The following is a 13,162-nucleotide window of genomic DNA, read 5'->3' as shown; positions in this document are numbered from 1 at the left end:
GAAATATTAATCTCCTCTTTTCATTGACAAATACTTCCTGATCAGAGGAAACAAAACTGAATTATATTGATTTACAGTTTAACTGAATATTTGAAGTACCCTCAATACATGACAAGAAAAAAGCTGCTCCAGACCCCCAATTCTAGTTTAAAAGGCAACCCACTTTCCAAATGAAAGGAGCACCCGCCCACTGCATGCTATTTTGTATTTTTCCTAGTTACAATTCGCATTAGAGACATTTTTGAAAGAAATTTATCTCTTAACAGGAGGTGTATGACTGGGCAGGATCACAACAGAATGTGCCCCTAAATTTTACCCTGCAGAACCAAAAGCACGTGGTCAAACACCAAGATCCCTTCTGGGCAAGGAGGTGCTAGATATCTGCGAGAGGGTACGTACATAAAGTTGTATCTATTATGTTGATTTTTTCTTATACAACAAGGGTCCCAGTCGGGTTTAAATTTTCCCCTCTTTGTTACTGAAATAACATCATAAGACAATAAAATATTATTGCAGCCGCCAAAACCTTTAAGAAAAACAAATAAACCCGTTGATTTAATTAAGTTCTTTAATTTTACTTCAGTTAAAACAACGTACCTTGTCTTTTTCGATTTATCAGAGTAAAAAATTCCGAAATTCTTGATTGGTGCTGGGCGATCTTACACCTCTTTCCACGGTACAGAATCGTCACGAAGTTATTTATCAAACGTTTCAAAGGCTGTTAGCGTCCGTAAAGACACAACAAAACTCCAGTAATGGCCACAACTGTTATTCTAGCTGCGAAAAGCTTAAACTAGTTATCTTTCATCTTCTTTGTCATGTATACGGCACAACGCATATCTTACTTCATGTATTCCACACATTATGTAACATGGCTCGACAACTTCGAGATGCTTTGCAACTTCACGAGAAAAGAAGAAAATTTGGGCATGAGCAATCTGAGGAAACGAACGTTTTACTTAGGAATAATATATATTCTCCGCAATTTCAATTACAGTACACGATATTCAATTAGTGCCTATACTTCAAATGGTGTTTTGCTAGATGGTTTAATAGACGAAACAATCATTTCAGCAGTAACATATCAATTACATCTTCACAAATCTATTTAGGATCCAGAGGAAGCCAAGGCTCTCCTAGATGACCAGGTAGGGGATCTTTTTTGGTTTTACACTGTGTTCTCAGTAAAGAGCTTAGTTTGGAATTTATTATTAATTACATGCTGGAACAAGATAAGCATTACCTGACTGCATTTAAGGACTTAGTTTGGAATTTATCATTGATTACATGCTGGAACAAGATAAGCATCACCTGACAACATTTAAATAAATCCTCACAATTAAAAATTGATTTGTCATTTTCTCCTGGAAAGGGAAATCTTGCAAATCCAACAACTTAGGCAGACAAACAAAACCTTACACTTGACAAATGACTATTGTTTCTCTCCTAAACCACAGCACACTCAAGGGAGACTGACAAGGCCGGTTTCCCGACCAGGGATAATGCCTTACTGCCACAACACTTGTTGGGGGATAGGGACAAGACTATTCTCCTGACCAGGGATGAGGCCTTAGTGCCGCGACACTTGGGGGAGACTGACTGGACTGTTCTTCTCCTGACCAGGGACGAGGCCTTTGTGCCGCGACACTTGGGGGAGACTGACAATACTGTTCTCCTGACCAGGGACGAGGCCTCAGTGCCGCGACACTTGGGGGAGATGGACAAGACTGTTCTCCTGACCAGGGACGAGGTCTTAGTGCCGCGACACTTGGGGGAGTTGGACAATACTGTTCTCCTGACCAGGGACGAGGCCTCAGTGCCGCGACACTTGGGGGAGATTGACAATACTGTTCTCCTGACCAGGGACGAGGCCTTAGTGCCGCGACACTTGGGGGAAACTGACAAGACTGTTCTTCTCCTGACCAGGGACAAGGCCCTAGTGCTGCGACACTTGGGGGAGATGGACAAGACTGTTCTCCTGACCAGGGACGAGGCCTTAGTGCTGCGACACTTGGGGGAGATGGACAAGACTGTTCTCCTGACCAGGGACGAGGCCTTAGTGCCGCGACACTTGGGGGAGATTGACAAGACTGTTCTCCTGACCAGGGACAAGGCCTTAGTGCCGCGACACTTGGGGGAGATGGACAAGACTGTTCTCTTGACCAGGGATGAGGCCTTAGTGCCGTAACACCTGGGTGAGACTGACAAGACCAATCTTCTCCTAAACAGGGACAAGGCCTTAGTGCCACAACACTTGGGGGAGACTGACAAAGACTGTTTCACTTCTGACTATAAGATTGGCAAGAATGTTCCCCCTTCTGGTGAATGAATAGGCTCTTGTAGAGACAAGACAATCAGAGAGTTTGCCCAGACTTTTCCCCTTTGACAGGAAAAAGGCTCACAGGGAAATTCTCTTTTAGTTATTGAATTTCATTAATTCCTTCAACGCAATTATTATCAAGTGCTCCCAGAGATACTTGAATGAGCTGCATGGTAGGTATGAAAATTTAAGAAGAAAGGGATTTATTAAGTATGTTTGTTTTGAGTGGCAGGGAATTTCCCTAGAGTAATTTTGATACACCATTCCCTATGGAAGATGACACATTGGCATTGACTTGCGTAACACTGTTATAAAAACTAACAATAACATTAACATTAACATGCAAGAAAATGCAAATGGTATCTACTCTAGTGGAAATGTTTGAGGGAGGTATGCTGTGCAGATGAATTTGCCTATAAGCTGAATTATTCATCACCATGTTATCCATTTTGTACAGCATACTTCCCTTCCCTTCATTTCTTTGCAGGTTTGCTTCAAGGGAAATGTGCCACTAGGCAAACAGGAAATCCTGCAAACGACAGTCGAGGGTAAGAATTGTCTTTATGAGGTTTATGGTAGGTTTTCTAGCAAAACTTGTGAACAAAATTATTATCTTAGAATACTTAAAATGCTCTTTATTGCATCACCTCAATAATGAAGTGGTTGTAAAATCCATTACCAATGCCTGAGTTGATTGTTAAAGGGATTAAACCATCATCACTTTTACTGACAGATGAAGACCACCAAGACCATTATAAAAAGGAAAGAAGAATGGAAAAAAGAAGAAAAAAGGAAAGGAAAGAGAAAAGAGAAAAGAAGAAGCAAAAGAGCAAAGAGAAAAAAGACGCAAGAGTAGATAAAAATTGGAAAATGTAGAAGAGAAGATGCCAGCATGGAAGGTGAGGAAGGAGAAAAGGTAGAAAAAGAAGAAATAAAGGAAATCAATGCCAAAGGGGAAAAGAAAAAAAGGGAAAAAAGAACTGGCTGCCAAAGGAAGAAGTTGAAGAAGTAGTCAGTTGTTGGATAATGTAAGGATATTATGGGGAGAAGTTACTTGTTAATCACTTATAGAAGTTAAAGGGTGAAAAAAATTAATGGAAGTTTTTAACCCTTTAACTCCCGGTGGTGATTCACATAAAACTTCTACCTACAATATCCATACATTCTCCAGCAAACAGGTAAATTTAAAACTTATCAGGTAGAAGCTGCTATCTTGATCTAGCACCAAGTTCTCATAACTAATTCACAAGGAAATGTGTAGCAGCTACAGGGGAGGATTAACAATCAGATCTTGGGAGTTAAAGGGTTAAACTAGTTTGTAATTTAATTATGTGAATGTTTGTTATTCATTAAGTATTTAGTGGTTATGATTACTCAGTAAGTAATCATGCATGTTTATAAATTTGAGTATTCTTGTTACCTATTTGTTGGATAACATAAGGATTTTATGGGAAGAAGTTTCTTGTTAACCTTTTAACTGCCACGAGTGACCCAGACAGAATTTCTCCCTACAATATTAATACAATATCAACCAGATGGTAACCAGTCAATTCGCCGACGGACCAACTCGCCGACGCCAAGTCGCCGACGTATAAAATCGAGTAGAGACGTCGGCGAGTTGGTCGTCAATCCAATACAACTTATTAGAAGTTAAACATACAGAAAAGTAAACGATATTTAGTAAAAAAACACTGATGAACATTGGTGAACATCTAACAGAAGCTTAAACATTGGTGAACATTGGTGAACATCACCAATGACTATAACAGCTTAAGACGCGAACGAGTTATTGTGCGACAACAACACCGTAAAGACTCATCATGTTAATCGCTCAGATTTTTTAACGAAAACTTGGCTTTCTAGACAAGATCTTTAGTAAAAAGCAATTCTTTTTATTTGTAACAAAGTTTATAAGGATCTCCAGGCGAATAAAGTAAAGTAACCATCGCCAATGACTACATCCGCTTCAGACGCGAACGAGTTATTGTGTGACAACAACACCGTAAAGACTCATCATCTAAGAGTCAAAGGGTGAAAAAATTAATGCAAGTTTTTAAACTAGTTTGTTGTTTAATTATGTTAATGTTTGTTATTCATTAAGTATTTAGTGGTTATGATTACTCACTAAGTAATCATGCTTGTTTATAAATTTTGATCAAAGAAAAATATAAATTATTGTTGTTGTGCTGTATCACATTCAACAGATGTAGAGCAGTTGTTAATCAAAAGTTAACTCTCAATCTTTTGAAACTGTTTCTTAATTGTCCCCTCAAGCTGCTACACAATTCCTTGTAGATAGCTTATGCAAATTGGGTATTAGATCAAGATGAAAATTTCTACCTGATAAACATGAGTATTCTCATTACCTATTTGTTGGATAATGTAAGGATATTCTGGGAAGAAGTTTCTTGTTTATCACTTCTAGGGGTTAGAGGGTTAAAAAAATGATGCAAGTGTTTAAAGTAATTTGTATTCTAATTATGTTAATGTTTTTTTATCCATTAAGTATTTAGTGGTTATGATTAATCAGCTGGTAATCATGCGTATTTATCAATTATGAATTTTAATAAATTTTGCAAATAATATGTGCACTTAACAATGGCATGTTGAAAGTTATCTTTAAATATGTGGTAGAAAGGGAACGTCAAGGGAAGAGAGCATTTGTTAGACACTAACATACACCTGTTTCAACAATAAAATGAATGTCCCATCCCTTACTATATCTCTTTTAAATATTCTGGATTATTCTCATATTAACGGGGAAGGGGTTGAGAGGAAGAGAGGTTAAGACCCAAAAAAGTTGCGTCATCATCTAGTCACGAAGTTTCGTAATTTTCGGTAGTTTAGCAGCCACGAAATAAGAAAGAATAGAGAACCCATTTATGGGGATACACAAGTGTAAGAAAGCGTTCTTACCTAGTTCCAGCATTACAATGAGCTCGATAACGGTGTCATAAGAAAACTGATACCGAATAGTTAACATTTCAATTTTTACATTCGCCTGCTTCCCGAGATTTTTTATAGTGGCAGCGAACTCAAATTTTTGCTTAAGTCTGTTAATCCCAAACTTCATTAACCAGTCGCGTCTTTGAGCTTCTGCAATAAAGTGTAGATGCGCTGCTCCTTGGATACCAGCCTCTCGGTCACTCCTCCGTGGAACAAGACTCGACCCACTCTAGCGATTGGACTCTTTAAAACTTTAGAAAACCCCCTTTTTTTTTTTCATCTCACTCAAATTTTTGCTTAAGTCCGTTAATCACTTAAGTAACATGAAAAAATGAACAATGTGAAAGACGTGTAAATCTGGTGGTTAGAGTTTAACATTAAAAATTTGGTTGTTGCAAGCTTTAATTCAATGTATAATGTAAACATTTTAGATCTAGATGTCTAAAAAGCTGGTGATTGCAAGCTTAAGGACTAGGACCACAAGAACCGTTCCAGGTGCTCACTTCTTAATCTGCGTTTAAAACCTAGATTGAGTAAGTAAACAAAGTTTAAAAGAATCGTCCAACTGGTTGCATGAGGAAACCATTCAATAATTAATTGTTCTCTGTCCAAATGCTGTTTTAAACTTACGAAAAAACATGAAACAGGAAAAACCAAATATTTTTTTTAATTTTTCTCTTCACCATAGTTTTTAATATTATCTCTTCCCCTTGATAGTCTTATATCGAGCATGATCTGCACTTCCCCCTCCCCCCTCCCCCTGCCAGAAAAATAGATATGACGACCTAAATATGAAGGACTAAGCCGACTAGACAAAGCATCCCATTAAATTCACGACCTTAATGAAGATTTCAATAATAAGGGTACCAATTACCGCCAATACCAGAACCTAAACAAAGGAAATTAATTTATTAACCGCACAACGGAAATATTGACCTTTAAAAATCACACCGTTGTCATCAGAGGTTATTTGAGCAGCTTACACTGACAAGGAAACTTTATTACGACAGACCGTGATCGAAAATCCTTTAGTCCGTAACAATGTCTCATCAAAAGACCGAAGTGGTTTCCAAGTCCAACGAATTAACTTTTCTGAGGACAGTGGATTTGGAATGCTGTATTTGTTGAGTTGAATATCATTGCTGGCTGTCATATTTTGCCATCGTTTTTGTTACCGCTCATTTCCAGTGCTATTATACCGCCACATTCCTTTTCAGTTATAGCATCGTGTCAAGGCCCGTTACCCTTGCCTGAGGGCACTCTGGCTGCAAAAATTGCATGGAAACTTGGGCAGAATCGACAGCCACACCGTTGTGTCCCCAGTGTCGGGCAACGTTCCGAAAAGAAGAGCTGAGGTTAAATGTGGCAATGGATAAGGCGACCCGAGATTTGCCTGTTAAATGTAACAGCCAAGGCTGCCAGTGGAAGGGCAACTATAGCGATGCCAACGATCACCTCAGACATTGCCCAAAAGTACGAGAGAGGTGCCCCAACGAAGGATGCCAGCACGTGGCGGCACGGGAAGAAATGACAGCACACGCTTGCTCAAAAGAAAGGATCGCATGTTCAGGATGCCAACTGAGCGTAACCAGGGAAAAACTACAATTCCACCGTACATCTTTATGCAGAAACTCTGCAGTTCTATGCCCCTTGAGATGTGGAGCATCATTACCACGGTATGTTGTATTGATTAGGATAATTCAGCATTGCGATATTTTGGTGTTTGGCGATTGTCATAAGTGAAGTATTTTTCGGTAATTTTTAGCATGAATTGCAGTATTGCTGTATTCTCTTATCATTTCAATCGTCAATAGCAGGTGACAAACTTATCCTTCGTGTTATCCAAATCGAGGACTACGAGCAGTCCTAACTTGTGTCTGGTGCCACGCGATCAGCTGCATTCCTTAAAAATAACTGACAGAGAGGAATTAAATTTCATGAGCAAGAAACGATTTGAGAAACAGAAATAATGCCTATTTTTCAGTGGGGATCTAAGAGAGGGGCCTAGTGATACTTCCAATTACTTTAAGTCCCCCCGACCACCGCTCTCCCCAAAGCCCCAAAGTTTATATCAAGGTCAATTAATCTACAGAGCCAATTGGCGTGACCCTTGAGGTGTCATGTTTTTCCCACTTTTTTTTTTATCAAACCACTGTTGGAATATATGATACCAGTCAAAATGGAAGATCTAGAACTAACACATACCTCTTTTTGAATTGTAGAATGAACATCAACCTACATCTACACAAATGCCCAGAGAAGGCTTCAATGTGCCAAGTACCTGGCTGCAAAAGAATTGTGAAAAAGAAGGACATGAATGTCCATTTGAAGGAAGCAAGCACCTCGCATTTTGCCCTCCAATCAGGAGAAATCAAACGACTGCGAGGAATAATATACTTCAAGGTAAGCTGCCTTTTCACCAACCTAAAAATCAATAAACATGCACTCTTTTAAATGCCAAAACCAGCGAAGTATGTGGAAAAAAGGATGGCAACTGTTGCATTTACCTTCAAAATCTTACATTGAAAATCTTTTTCTGGTGCATTTCATAATATCCATAAAATCCATTTCTGTTTTAGAAATGCAACATAGAACCCATAGAGCCCAAAGTGGAAAGGGTTGTCTCCTTTTGCTGGAGAATTCCAAATTTTGTGGAGAGCAGGAGACAACAAGCTTCAGATGCCACTGGTGACAAGCCCCTTACAAGTGGGCCATTTATAGATGACAACTGCAGATGGAGAGGACTGTACTCCGGACAACAAAAATTGTTCCTGCAGCTGCTCTCAGCATCCCATCCAGTTACTGGGGAAATTCAGTAAGAACTTTAATTATTTCATGCAGAGTGTTTGTGAGTGCACTTAAAGGAAAATGCTACCTTTGCCTTCTTTCATGTCCCAAGAGTGACCAACACTATTTTCATCACAAATCGAATTATACTAAACCAGGAGAAAAGGTTATGAGAATTTGTTCATAGATTGTCAAAGGGAAATTGATATTATGTTTGAAAAAAATCACCTTTATAACTAAGGGGGCTTTAGAAGAAATGATGCATAACACTAAATTTGCTGTCTGTGTGTTGCATGAAAAAAACATTTCATTGTACCTATTTGTGTATCACTGTGCCAGAACTTGCTAACTGCTGTGTTCAAAGCCGAACCCACCCATGTACTACTCCTGTTTAAGCTGAGAGACAATACGGATATCTGGCATAAAAATACACAATGATTGTTGAGTGGAACAATGTTATGATATGTAAATATATATTCTATTTTCTTTTTGAAGAATTGTAATGGCCCCTGGAAGTGACAATGAGCAAGTGCTAGACTCGGACATAGTGTCCCTGAAAGAAGGAGAAATGTGGGGTAGGAGGATACCAAATGTGGACAGTCTACTGGACGGAAATGGCAGCCTTGATGTTAAATTTATTATTTACTACTTCAACTTGTATTAATTTCATTAACAGGTCATAAAATGTTCAATTCAGTTATTAAAAAAAGTCAACTGGCATTTTTATTAACCTCTTACTTAACAGTCATAAATGTCTTGCTTATTTTTTTTGTCATGACTGCAAATTAAGAATATGGTTTTTGCAGTCTATAAAGAGGGTTAGGTCAGGCCGTTTAAAAACTAAGGTTAAATCAACAAGCATTGATTATTTTGTTAAAAGTGAACTGTTGCAGTTGTTTAATGGCTTTTTGGTGGATCTATTAACACATTCATAACTGGATTGAACATTTTAAGACCTGTTAATAATGGAAACCTCTTTGCTCTCAACTATCAAACCAATTCCTGAAAATTACTCACTTTTCACAAAATTGGCAAATCTGTCTTCACCTAGCAACATTTAATCAATCTGGATTCAAAAATACATTTCTCTCACTGATAAACACAGCTTGAACTGTACTTTAGCTTCTTTTAACAATTACAGTAGCCCACCACACTTTCTTAATTTCGTGAAATGTCGTCAATCGGTATCCAGTTACCTCGCCACCAAGCAGACTCGCCACCAAGGAACGATCTCGCCACCAACGTACTCGCCACCAAGCGAAGTCTTCTTGCCACCAACCACCAATAAAGAGATTAGTCGAGGAGAGTAGGATGTTCGGCTGATAAGTTTGTTCGCTTGTCTGTACTCAAACTTTATAAACGTATGTTGTCGAAAGCATGTTCGAAACCGATAAGTTTGTTCGCTTGTCTGTACTCAAACTTTATAAATGTATGTTGTCGATAGCACGTTCGAAACCGAAGTAAGTTTTTATTCCTCGCATCGAGTTTTGCAATTTCTCCTCGCTTACGTGCAAAAGAAAAACGCGATACGTTTTGATGTCAATGAGTTAGGAACGGAACACATCTAACACGTCGCTGAAGGTCATAATTTAAATACAGACAAGCGCACAAACGTTCGGCCGATTTGAATTGTGCTCGTTCGAACATCCTACTCTCCTCGACTACTATATTCTAGTTTATCTCTTTATTGGTGGTTGGTGGCGAGAAGACTTCGCTTGGTGGCGAGTACATTGGTGGCGAGATCGTTCCTTGGTGGCGAGTTCGCTGGTGGCGAGTCTCCCTGGTGGCGAGGTAACCGGTAACCCGTCAATCAACCATGGTCTCTGATAATGCATATGTTCAGTATAGTTAATATTATTCTTCTTAATATTTGATTGCAAGGGATGAACATACATTACTTTTCAGACTTTTTTTTGTCATATTCTCCAAAAGATTTTCATATTTCATTAGAGTTCTGTTCCTTTTCCTCGTTACAAAAGACCAATTAAAATAGAAACACGAAAGTGTATTGAGCTTATATAATAAAAATGGAATGTGTGTATTGTTGCATGTTGTTATGTATACTTTTTTGTGGGGTAAACTTGGGGTTGGTAAAATTGAGGGAAACACTTTCTTATTACACAACTGAGATTTAAAATAACCGAGAAACGTACACTCCAGGATTGAGCTTAAGTTTGAAACTGAACAAAACGTTACTACAAACTATGAACCAGCAACTCGGAACACCCTCCCGTAAAGAGCCAATGCTCACCTTAGTGTCATTTCCTTCATCTCCTTAGCAGTAGAAATCATTCTTTGCTTTTCTTCTGTCACTCTTCTTCTTTTTTTTCGAATTCGACCGAAAACATACTCCTAAAAAGTCCCGAATTCACGAACTAAACTCGACAAATTTGCCAGAAACATGGCCACTCGCGCTCGTCCCATGCTCCCTCCCAAGTCTTGGTACCAGATTACCTCTCATTTGCTGAATGAAGATTAAACCGAGCTCGATATCAAATCGAGCTCAATATGAAACCTACAGAGGCAAACCGTGCTCGATAGAATACGTGGCAAACCGAGCTCGATAAAAATAACTGAGGTCGATAAGAGCAGATTGAGTTCGTCGAGCTCGTCTTTTTAATCGAGCACGATATAGTTGAATCGAGCTCGAATCGAATTGACTGCATTTCGAGCTCGTTGAACCGAGGTTGGTTTGAAATGGTACTCGAATTGCTATTCGAGTACGGTGAACATGAATCGAGCTCGGTTGCCCAGATACTAAATGTGGTCCCAAATATTGATCCGTGACGCGAGCTCGGATAGGCTTTCGAGCTCGAGTCACTTATGTCGAGCTCGGTTGCTCAGGATCTTTCTAGTCGAGTTGTGACTCGAGCTCGGGTAGGCTATCCAGATCGAGTCACTTATTTCGAGCTCGGTTGCCCAGAAACAAATATTGATCCGAATTTTTTCCTGGGAATTCCTAGGAATAAAGGTGTGAATTTTCACGGTAAATTCGGACAGGGGATTCCTAGGAATTCCTAGGAATTCCCAACCATAACAACTCTGGTTCTAAAAATCTAGAAATTCCAAGAAATTCCCAGAAATTCCAATTTTATAGCCAACAGGACTTCGAATTCCTTTCCTAGGAATTCCAACTCAGAGCACCAATGACTTTCCCTGAAAAGCTGTAAATCTAAAAAATTCCTAGGAATTTCTAGGAATTTTCAGGAATTTCTAAGAATGTTTAAGAATTACTGGGAATTTTAAGCAAAAGTTTGATGCTAATAATATAAAATAAATACTTTAAATTCAAAACACCCAGCTAAAATTTATGTATTCAATGAAATTTATCTACAAGCTTAATAAAGGTTTACATGTTATATATTTTGATTAATTCTGAACATCAGCATGTAGTAATATTAGGATGGAATTTGATTTATTTTTCTTTTCTTGAAAACTTCATACGGTTTAATCCTCAATTACAGCTATTCATGTAAAATAGTCCGAATCAATCATTACATTTGGTTTGACACAAATTGTGAATAAAATCTGTTGATTCTTTTCAATAAAATATAATATCTTAAATTATATTTGAAAACCAAGCACTCTTGGGAGTGAAGGGGTTAATTACAGTTAAGAGCGCTTGTCTGTAAAAATCAGACAAATTCTAAATTTCGCGGCAAGGGTGAAAAGTACTTGTAAGAGATTTCGATGTTCACAACAACAAAAAAGCTTAGCAGCAGTGACGTCTTTTTTACTTTACCCTTCCCCTACTGCCTAAAAAATAACTTTCCATTGTATGATTTGCATTGAGTGACGACTCTCCGTATACAAAACTACGTTGACTGCAACATATGTGAAGTGCTACTAAACATCGATCAGATCTACTGCACCACAAACTGAACAACACTCACAGTCAACTGAACCGCTGGATAAGATGCCACAGTGCAGAAAGATGTCAAACGTTTTATAACGAAGGTTGGTGACAGTTCGCAGATTGACAGGCAGTTTCATCGGACGTTATAGATACGACGAGCGACAAGATAACCACAGTAAAATGGTCTTTGGATCTTTCTTCTAAGGCAAATGAGGTTAGAGCAATTGGAAATGTGAACCCATGTACATTTTCCGGTCTCATATGGGTTGAATTATATTAAAGTGAGTATGTGACTCGCGACTGGAAAGTTGACCGCGAAAGGTCAAATAACGGCATTGTAACGGACTTTGAAAAGCTTTTGTATCGCTCTCAAACATTTGCCCAAACAAATTTTTACAGCTATGTTGAGAACATCTTTTCGAAATTCAACCACCAAAAGCTTAATCTATTTGAAGGTTTAGCACATGGTAAAAATTAATTTTATTCACGAAGTATTTTTACTGAAGAGAAATGCATACTTTCGAAATTAAATTATTTTAAGCGCAAAGAAGAACGCAATGTTTACAAAAATCATTTTGTGAGGTCTCATGAGAGCGAAAAAGAAGAAGTGTTTAAAAGACGAGATAGTGATTCGTTTTTAGCACGCAAAGCCCTCAAACTCGTGCAATAATTGAGGGTCTGAATGGGGGTACTTCGATAACACTAAATACTTATTTTTTTGACTGTACAACATTAAACAGTTAATTTTCAGCCATTTTAACACTAACATTAAAAAATTCGTTGTAACATTATTTTTTTTCCCCATAAACAAACAAACCACACCCTAAAAGAGGAAATATCTATGTTGGGCCTATGTTTATTGTCTCAAAGAGGTTTGTTTTGGCCATTTTCCAACAATTCGGGATTATTTCAAGACTTCCGAAGAGTGAGGAAGATATCCGAAAGCTGCCGAAGATTTCCGAAAGCTGTCGAAGATGTCTGAAGGCGGTCGAAGATGTCCGAACACTGCTGAAGATGTCCAAAGACTGCCGAAGATGTCCACTGAGACTGCCAAAGATGTCCACAGACTTATGACCGACGATATTTGAAGACTACCGCAGATTTGGCTCATAACAATTCTATTCTTAAAGCGCTTTTACAGCGAGGATTCACCAACCTTGACCACTTAGAGAGAATATATTAGTAACAAATCAGATTACAATATTCAAATCAAACAGCCAATGGGATAGAACATCAAAATAAACAGTAAAATT

General features: G+C 38.4%; 2 long non-coding RNA genes across 2 annotated transcripts; one reads left to right on the top strand and one right to left on the bottom strand.

Moving 5' to 3' along the window:
* Positions 1–859: 859 nt before the first annotated feature.
* On the top strand, positions 860–4,739 carry LOC136281694 (uncharacterized). The gene is made up of 3 exons (XR_010717904.1): positions 860–1,148; positions 2,808–2,868; positions 3,054–4,739. It is a non-coding gene; the product is annotated as an uncharacterized lncRNA (long non-coding RNA).
* A 2,141-nt stretch (positions 4,740–6,880) lies between these two features.
* Positions 6,881–10,490, bottom strand: LOC136281697 (uncharacterized). The gene is made up of 4 exons (XR_010717907.1): positions 10,305–10,490; positions 7,774–8,068; positions 7,472–7,551; positions 6,881–7,180 (listed from the first exon to the last, which is right to left on the bottom strand). It is a non-coding gene; the product is annotated as an uncharacterized lncRNA (long non-coding RNA).
* Positions 10,491–13,162: the final 2,672 nt, after the last annotated feature.

The sequence above is a fragment of the Pocillopora verrucosa genome, chromosome 6, assembly GCF_036669915.1.
Source record: "Pocillopora verrucosa isolate sample1 chromosome 6, ASM3666991v2, whole genome shotgun sequence".
In the NCBI taxonomy this organism is placed as follows: domain Eukaryota; kingdom Metazoa; phylum Cnidaria; class Anthozoa; order Scleractinia; family Pocilloporidae; genus Pocillopora; species Pocillopora verrucosa.
This window is presented reverse-complemented; position numbering and strand designations above follow the sequence as displayed.